At 37.4% G+C, this 7,812-nt stretch overlaps 1 protein-coding gene across 7 annotated transcripts in view; it reads left to right on the top strand.

The window, feature by feature from the left end:
• The first annotated feature begins 244 nt into the window (after positions 1 to 244).
• Positions 245 to 7,812, top strand: part of LOC106868693 (ARF GTPase-activating protein GIT2) — a 77,007-nt gene continuing 69,439 nt past the window's right edge. For all 7 annotated transcript variants that reach the window (XM_089341201.1, XM_089341198.1, XM_089341199.1 and 4 more), the window contains exon 1: positions 245 to 338. The gene's annotated coding sequence lies outside the window, so the exon portion shown is untranslated. The remainder of the gene's footprint in view (positions 339 to 7,812) is intronic.

Here is a 7,812-nt window from a genome sequence, read left to right as displayed (position 1 = left end):
ATACGTATATATGTATTTCTTGTCAATATAAAAGTAAATACCGTCGTGTATGTGTACTCACACATATATACACACGTAAACTTCCACACGCACACACATATATATATATACACGCACACACACACACACATATATATATATATATATATATACACGCACACATGTTAGGTGTAACATTTCCTGCCAATACGAAACTAAGGATCAACATCCTTCTACATATACTACAGTGATAAAATAAATATCCACATACAACGATGGGTTTCCGTGAGTACGAAAGTACGGCTGTGTAGAACAATAATGAAAGGGGGGAGAGAGAGAGAGAGCCCCCAGTGCTAAACGTAAGTTTTTCTTTTAAACCACTTAAAAAAATGTCATTAAACCCATCCCTTTCGTCTCGACATTCTGCTTCACCTTTTTTTTCGAGTCGTGGTTCACTTTTCGTTATGAATATCTAGATATTTAGTTTTTTTAACCTGCTTTATATAAGATAATTGTTTCTCTTCTATCTCCCATATATATGTTTATGAGAAAGTTTAAATATAAGAAGAAGAAGAAAAAAGGCAATATTATAGATTGCTTAAAACATTGGGGAAATAAACATCAAAGAAAATAACAAAAAATATAGTTTATGCAAGATTTTTGATATAGAAGTGGGGGAAAAAAAAAACAAAACAAAAATCGCTTTAACCTCCCTTAGCTTAGAGCTAATTCTGCTCTCCCATATATATTCGATGAGAAAGTTTAAATTAAAAACAAAAAAGAGAAGCCTACAGACAGGTCAAAAGTGTGGGGAAACGGCTTCAAATTAAATAACAAAAGCAGTTTAAGAAAGGTTTTAAAATATATAAGGTGCAAAAATTTCCCTGTCTTTATAGGGAACTTGTAAGGGTTAGACATAATTAAAAAGAAAAACCAACAAAACATCCATTAAAAAGAAGAGTTAATATTATTTGTAAAATATAAGTTTGTGTTTGGTGAGACGAGGTGTGACGTTTGGGGCAGAATCATCTCTTTCGGTTACCATTATAAATCGATTATTGAAGTTGTGTGTATACGTGAGTGTGCGTATATATATATATACACATACATACATATATATACATGCACGTATGAATATACGCCTATATGAATATAAAATCGTAAAATATCGTTGTGTGTAGAGAGAGGAGACAGGAGTTCCAGTGTTTGGAGCAGAACACACAATCTTCCAGTTTCTTTCCTAAATCTATTTTCGAAATCAGTATATATATCTATATATATATATATATACACGTACACACACAAATACAGATAGATATATCTGTATCCGCGAAGTTTGCTATCAAAGAGAATAAGAGAGTTCTAAATGTTTTAGGCAGGGGCTCTTTCTTCTGAATCAGAAATTGATTGGATTTCATACAAATTATATCAACATCCTTTGCGTTGTCCATCATGCAAACAGAAGGATTATGTGCATCAAAATACAGCAAAAAGATTTATAGACAATAAGTAAATTGGAACTTTATTTGCACCGAAAACTAAACCGATTTAGTGTGTTTAGTTTTGATTTTCTTAGGTGAGTTCTTGTTCTAATTCTCTCTTCCTGTCAGATGTATTTCGTTTACTTTAAATGTCTCTCGTTAAGGAGAAGTTTTTTTCGTATTCTTCTTTTACCGCATGTATGTGTCTTTCTTTGATGTCTTGTGAAAAGAATTGCCAGTAAAATAAATCCACACACAACACACGCACAGACAAACTAATAGACATTACGCACGCACACACACACACACATACACACACACACCCATCAGCTGCATAAATATGATCACAATTTAACTCACATTACATATCTACAGACGCTCAGATACACCCATACGCACACATACACATACATACATTTCACACAATATGTATACGTCACTTATAAACATCACACACACAATATATATATATATATCCTATATATATATCCTATATATATATATATATATATATATATATATATATATATATACACACACACATACACACGCACTTGTGTATAAAACATCGCTTTGTATCATAGGGACGATTTTGTGTTTCTCTATACAGATAGCTACGAAGAGACAAAGATATACAGAAATATGTACGGACACGCATACACACACGTGTATGTGGGTGCATGTGTATGCACAAACACTTGGGTGTGTGTATATATATATAAATATACACACACACACTATACACATATATATTTACACACATATATATATATATATATATATATATATATATATATATATATATACACACACACACACACACGATACACATATATTTATATATATATATATATATATATATATATATATACACACACACATACACGGCACGTTTACTAGAAGACAATGTGTACGTGTCTTGTAGTGAATGCTGGCATTGATAGAGAAAGGAATAAAGAAGGTAGTGTAAATGTCTGCTAGTAAAGAATATAGCGGTAGCAACATCGCTGCCACAACGACCACCACCACAGTTAGCCGTAACTGTAATAGCAGCAGCAGCAGCAGTTACAAGAATATCAACGGTCCAAAACTATGCCATTTCCTGGCTTTTCTCTTTTGTCTGATTATTGTTTCCATCATAGTCAGGATGGCATTGTGAGTGTGTGCGTGTGTGTGTGTGTGTGTTTGTAAAAAGGAGACTCATATATCTGTGAGTCACTACATGTGTGTGCGTGGTCGTGTGAAGTGTGTGTGCGCGCGTGTACGTGTGTGTACAATAGATGGTTAGGCAAAGAACGAGTGTGTTTGAAAGTTTATTTGTATGAGCAATAGTAGTAGTAGTAGTAGTAGTAGTGTGCTCTATTGTTTAACCCCCGGCCAGCTTCCTTCCATACAGAGTACTTTATCGTCAAAAACATTTAGCAGTGACCATCACACCTCTTTTTCCCTTTTAGCAAAGTGTATAAAAAGACTGCGTTATCCAGTGCCAATCCTTTATATTTTTAAAGCCGGTTGGGGGACATTTGACTGTTATTTCTGTAAGATCTTATGCCCTATTTAAAGCTTCCCTCGTTGGCTCGTAGTTCTGTGGTCGTATGGAGGAGACTTCATACCATGATCATCAACAATAGCAGCTCATAGGCAGTTATGATCAATTTAGATGTTTGTAAATTCTGTGCCTTTTCATCCCGACAATGTAATAGCGATTTAACAGATTACTGCCTAGGTTCGAATCCTGGTTCGAAACTATAAATAAGAGCAGGCGTGGCTGTGTGGTAAGAAGCTTACTTTCCAACCGCATGGTTCTGGGTTCGGTCCCACTGCGTGACACCTTGGGCAAGTGCCTTCTACTATAGCCTTGGGTCAACCAAAGCCTTGTGAGTGGATTTGGTAGAAAGAAGCTGAAAGAAGCTGTTGTGTGTGTGTGTCTGTGTTTGTCTCCTCACCACCTCTTGACAACCAATGCTGGTGTGTTTACGTCCCTGTAACTTAGCGGTTCAGTAAAAGAGAGCAATAGAATAAATACCAGGCTTTTAGAAAATATGTACTGGAATTAATTCATTTGACTAAAAATTCTTCAATGCAGTGCTCCATGTGGTTAGGAAGAAAACTTGTTACCACACAGCCACGCCTGTGTTTGTGTGTGTGAATATATATATATATATATATATATTTATATATGTATATGTATGTATGTATGTATGTGTATATATATATATATATATATATATATATATATATATATATATATAATTTTGGGTTTCTTGCCATAAAGGGTACCTTTATAGCGTATCCTCAGACCCTAAGATCTGTTGGCCTATGACCGCTTTAAAATATGGGGTGGGGAAAGAGGTCTTAGGGTCTGAAGATACGCCATAAAGGTACCCTATAAACTGGCCTTCACCAGTAATAAATATAGAATGCCCTACTTCTTAGAGTGTGCCTCATATATATATATATGAGGCATATGGCCTAGTGGGTAGAGCAGCGGTCGAAGGATTGCGGGTTCAAATCTCAGATTGGGCAATGTGTCTGTTTATGAGTGAAATGCCTAAGCCCCACGTGGCCCTGGCAGAAGGTAATGGCAAACTTCTGCTGACTCTTTCGCCACAACTTTCTCTCACTCTTTCCTCCTGCATCTAGTGGCTCACCTGCAACGGATTGGCGTCCCATCCAGGTGAGGAACCTATACGCCAACAAAACCGGCCCTTATGAGACAATCATGGCTTGAGAAGGAACAAACAACACACACACACACACATATATATAAAGAGAAAGAGAGAGAGAGAGAGAGAGAGGTATAGTGATGCAAACGTGATTTGTGGGCCCTGGACAAAGTATGATCCGAGCAGGTACTGTTCAGCCCTAGGTTCGCCTTGACAGAGTAGACCTTTGTTTAAAAAGTAAAGTGACCTTCTTGAGTCATACGGACTCACGGGGGCTGGTTTCTTGGTTTGATGGCGTATATATTCCCTACCTGGATAGAATGCTGGTCTGTCACAGCATTACTCATTTTTGCCAGCTGAGTGGCCTGGAGTAATGTGAAATGAAGTGTTTTGCTCAAGAACACAATGCGTCAACTGATCCAGGAATGGAAACCACAATCTTACGATCAGGAGTCTGACACCCAAACCACTAAGCCACACACCTCCAAACTTTTGTTTAACCCTTTAGCATTTAAACCAGCTGCATCTGGCCAAAATATTCTGCCTCTTTTACATTCAAACTGGTCAAATCCAACATCTCACACCTGCTCTACAATGTCATAGTAAAAAACGAACAAATGTCATCTTTGAAATCTCGAAGCCACAAAGTAATGCATGATTAATTCAAGACAATATGAATAAATAAGCATTACATTTGACAGAATAATCTGAATGCTAAGGGGTTTAACTGGCCAGATCTGGCCTCTCACACCTACCCTACAATGTCATTCTAAAAATCAAAATCTCAAAGCTACGAGATAATGCAGGATTAATTCAAGACAAAGTGAATAAATAAGGATTACTTTTGACAGAATAATGTGAATGCTAAATGGTTTAATTGGCCATATCCAACCTCTCACACCTACCCTACAATGTCATTCTAAAAATAAACAGTCACATCATCGAAATCTTGAAGTTACAAAATAATACATGATTAATTCAAAACCTTGGGAATACACCAGCATTATTACATTTGACGGAAATCATCAGAATGCTAAAGTCTTTAAGACGTTCCAACCATAACCACCATGTCTTTGTCTATCTAGAACTATATCGATCAACATGTCACATGTATTCTCTTTACAATCGGATGGCGTGATTTGAAGGAGATTTTGTTATTTACAACAGGTTGAGAGGCTACCCACCCCTCCTCTTGTCTCGGTGGTGTCAGAGCTTTCTGTACAAAGCAGCTGCTCCACTCCCCCGCCAGATCTGTAATCGTTGCTTGGGTGCATCTGATGGTGTTGTGCTTTGCATATAGAATTCAGGATCAGCAGATGTTTAGAGCTGAAGTAACTATTAGTGTTCCGTCCGTCCTTCCCACCCTAGAGAGAAGGCATATCTGGCCTTATTAAGGTGTAGTTCTTGCTTTTATGCACCTTCTGTGACGGCGTTTGGTTTATGAAGTTGGATCTGGCTGTAATATTCCACCCCCACTCTCCTCTGCTCATCTCCATCAATTTCAATCCATTAATAACTCAACCGCAAGTGTTAGCACATGCAACCTACTTGTGTGTGTGTGTATCTGTATATATATGTATCTGTGTATATATGTGTGTGTGTGTATATATATATATCTGTATATATCTATGTGTATGTATATATATGTATGTGTGTATATCTGCATATATATGTATATGTGTGTATCTGCATATATGTGTGTATCTGCGTATATATGTGTATATCTGTATATATGTGTGTGTATATATACACACACACATGTAGACACATACATTCATATGTATATATACAAACATGTGTGTACACACACACACACATCTATTTATATATATATATATATATATACACACACACACACACACATATATAAAATGGATTTGTCAATACTGGGTGAAATAGGTAGGAACAAATTGAGATTGTAACCTAGTTTTCTTGTTTTCGGTTGGTTTGCTGCCAGGTTCCGATGCTTGAAAAGTGTTACACTTTGCTGTTTTGTCCCCCCCACTCTCTTTCCCCCTCTCCCCCATTCGCTTGGAAGGCTGACTTATTATTTGCTCTGATGTCTTGATACGGAATATTTTGTAAAAACCCTCCCCACTAACCCCCTGCCTAAAGAAAACATCTTGAAATTGACAGAGTTCTTTATCTTCTCTTCCTCCATCATCATCATCATCGTCATTATTATTATCACTGCCATGATCGCTATCATCACCGTTGTCATAACTGCCATCTCTACCACCACCACCACCACCATCTACCATCTCCACCACCACCACCATCATCTCTACCATCTCCAGCACCACCATCATCTGTGACCTGATCTGAGATCGGGCACAGCACACGGAATTATGTCAATGAACAGGTCGCAGTCTCAAAGCGATGAAAATATTTTGACAAATTAAATTTAAATGTTGAAGTGAATCTGACGGTTTTTGTGTGTTTTTAAATGTCTTATAAACACCTTCCACGCTGCAATTGTTATATATAAGAAACAGGTGAGGGTTTTGCGGCAGAACGAGTATTCTGGCCATAGACTACCCACCTCAACGAATTCCATCTGGCCCTTGTCAGCATGGATAAGTGACTGTTAATATAATGATGATGATGATGATGGTGGTGGTGGTAGTTATTTTTTTACTTTCTGGCGAGGTGGCTGAATAATTAGCACATCAGGTGAAATGCTTTGTGAGATTTCTTCTGCCTTTACATTCTGAGTTCAAATTCTGCTGAGGTCGACATTGCCTTTTATCCTTTCAGGGTTGATAAATTAAGTACCAATGAAACACTGGGGTCAATGTTATTGACTAATACCCTCCCCACAAAAGTTTATTAGAAAGGATTAATTTAAATTTCTTAAGAGATTAACAAATCATGCAATTGTGTATGAACAATTAGCTAAAGCTAAATCCATTTGAAGGTTTAACCCTTTACCAATCAGATTACTTTGTCAAATCTAATGCTTACTTATTCTCATAGCTTTGAATTAATCTCGTATTATCTCACAGCTTCAAAATTTTCATGATGTGATTATGATTGTTTATTTTTAGAATGACATTGTAGGGTAGGTGTGAGAAGCTGGATTTGGTCAGTTTAACTCTTTAGCATTTAAACCGGCCTCATCCAGCCCAAATATTCTATCTTTTAACCCTTTAGCATTCAAATTATTCTTTCAAATGTACTGCTTATTAACTCGCATTGTGTTGAATTAATCCTGCATTATCTCATAGCTTTAAAATTTCAATGATTGTAGTTGCTTATTTTTTTTAATAACCATTGTAAGGTAGGTGGGAAAAGCCAAATCTGGATAGTTTGGACATAGGTTGTCTGGGCCACAACATAGTTCCAGGATATTTAACCATCTAGCTGACAGTTTTACAAGATGTGTAACTGTTTAGTTCATAGTTCTATAAGGCATACAAGCTGCTGGGATTGGAACTCCAGTCCTTACGATCATAAGCTGAATACCCTAACCACTATGCACTCCCATACCAGTGGCACGTAAAAAGCACCATTTAAGCATGGTTGATGCCAGTGCTACCTGGCTGGCCCTCGTGCTGGTGGCATGTAGAAAGCACCATACAAGCATGGTTGATGCCAGTGCCACCTGGCTGGCCCTCGTGCTGGTGGCATGTAGAAAGCACCATACAAGCATGGTTGATGCCAGTGCCACCTGGCTGGCCCTCGTG

This window comes from Octopus bimaculoides, chromosome 24 (assembly GCF_046866305.1).
Source record: "Octopus bimaculoides isolate indiv1 chromosome 24, ASM4686630v1, whole genome shotgun sequence".
NCBI classification, from domain to species: domain Eukaryota; kingdom Metazoa; phylum Mollusca; class Cephalopoda; order Octopoda; family Octopodidae; genus Octopus; species Octopus bimaculoides.
The sequence above is the reverse complement of the archived record's forward strand: the minus strand, read 5'-3'. Positions and strand labels throughout refer to the sequence as shown.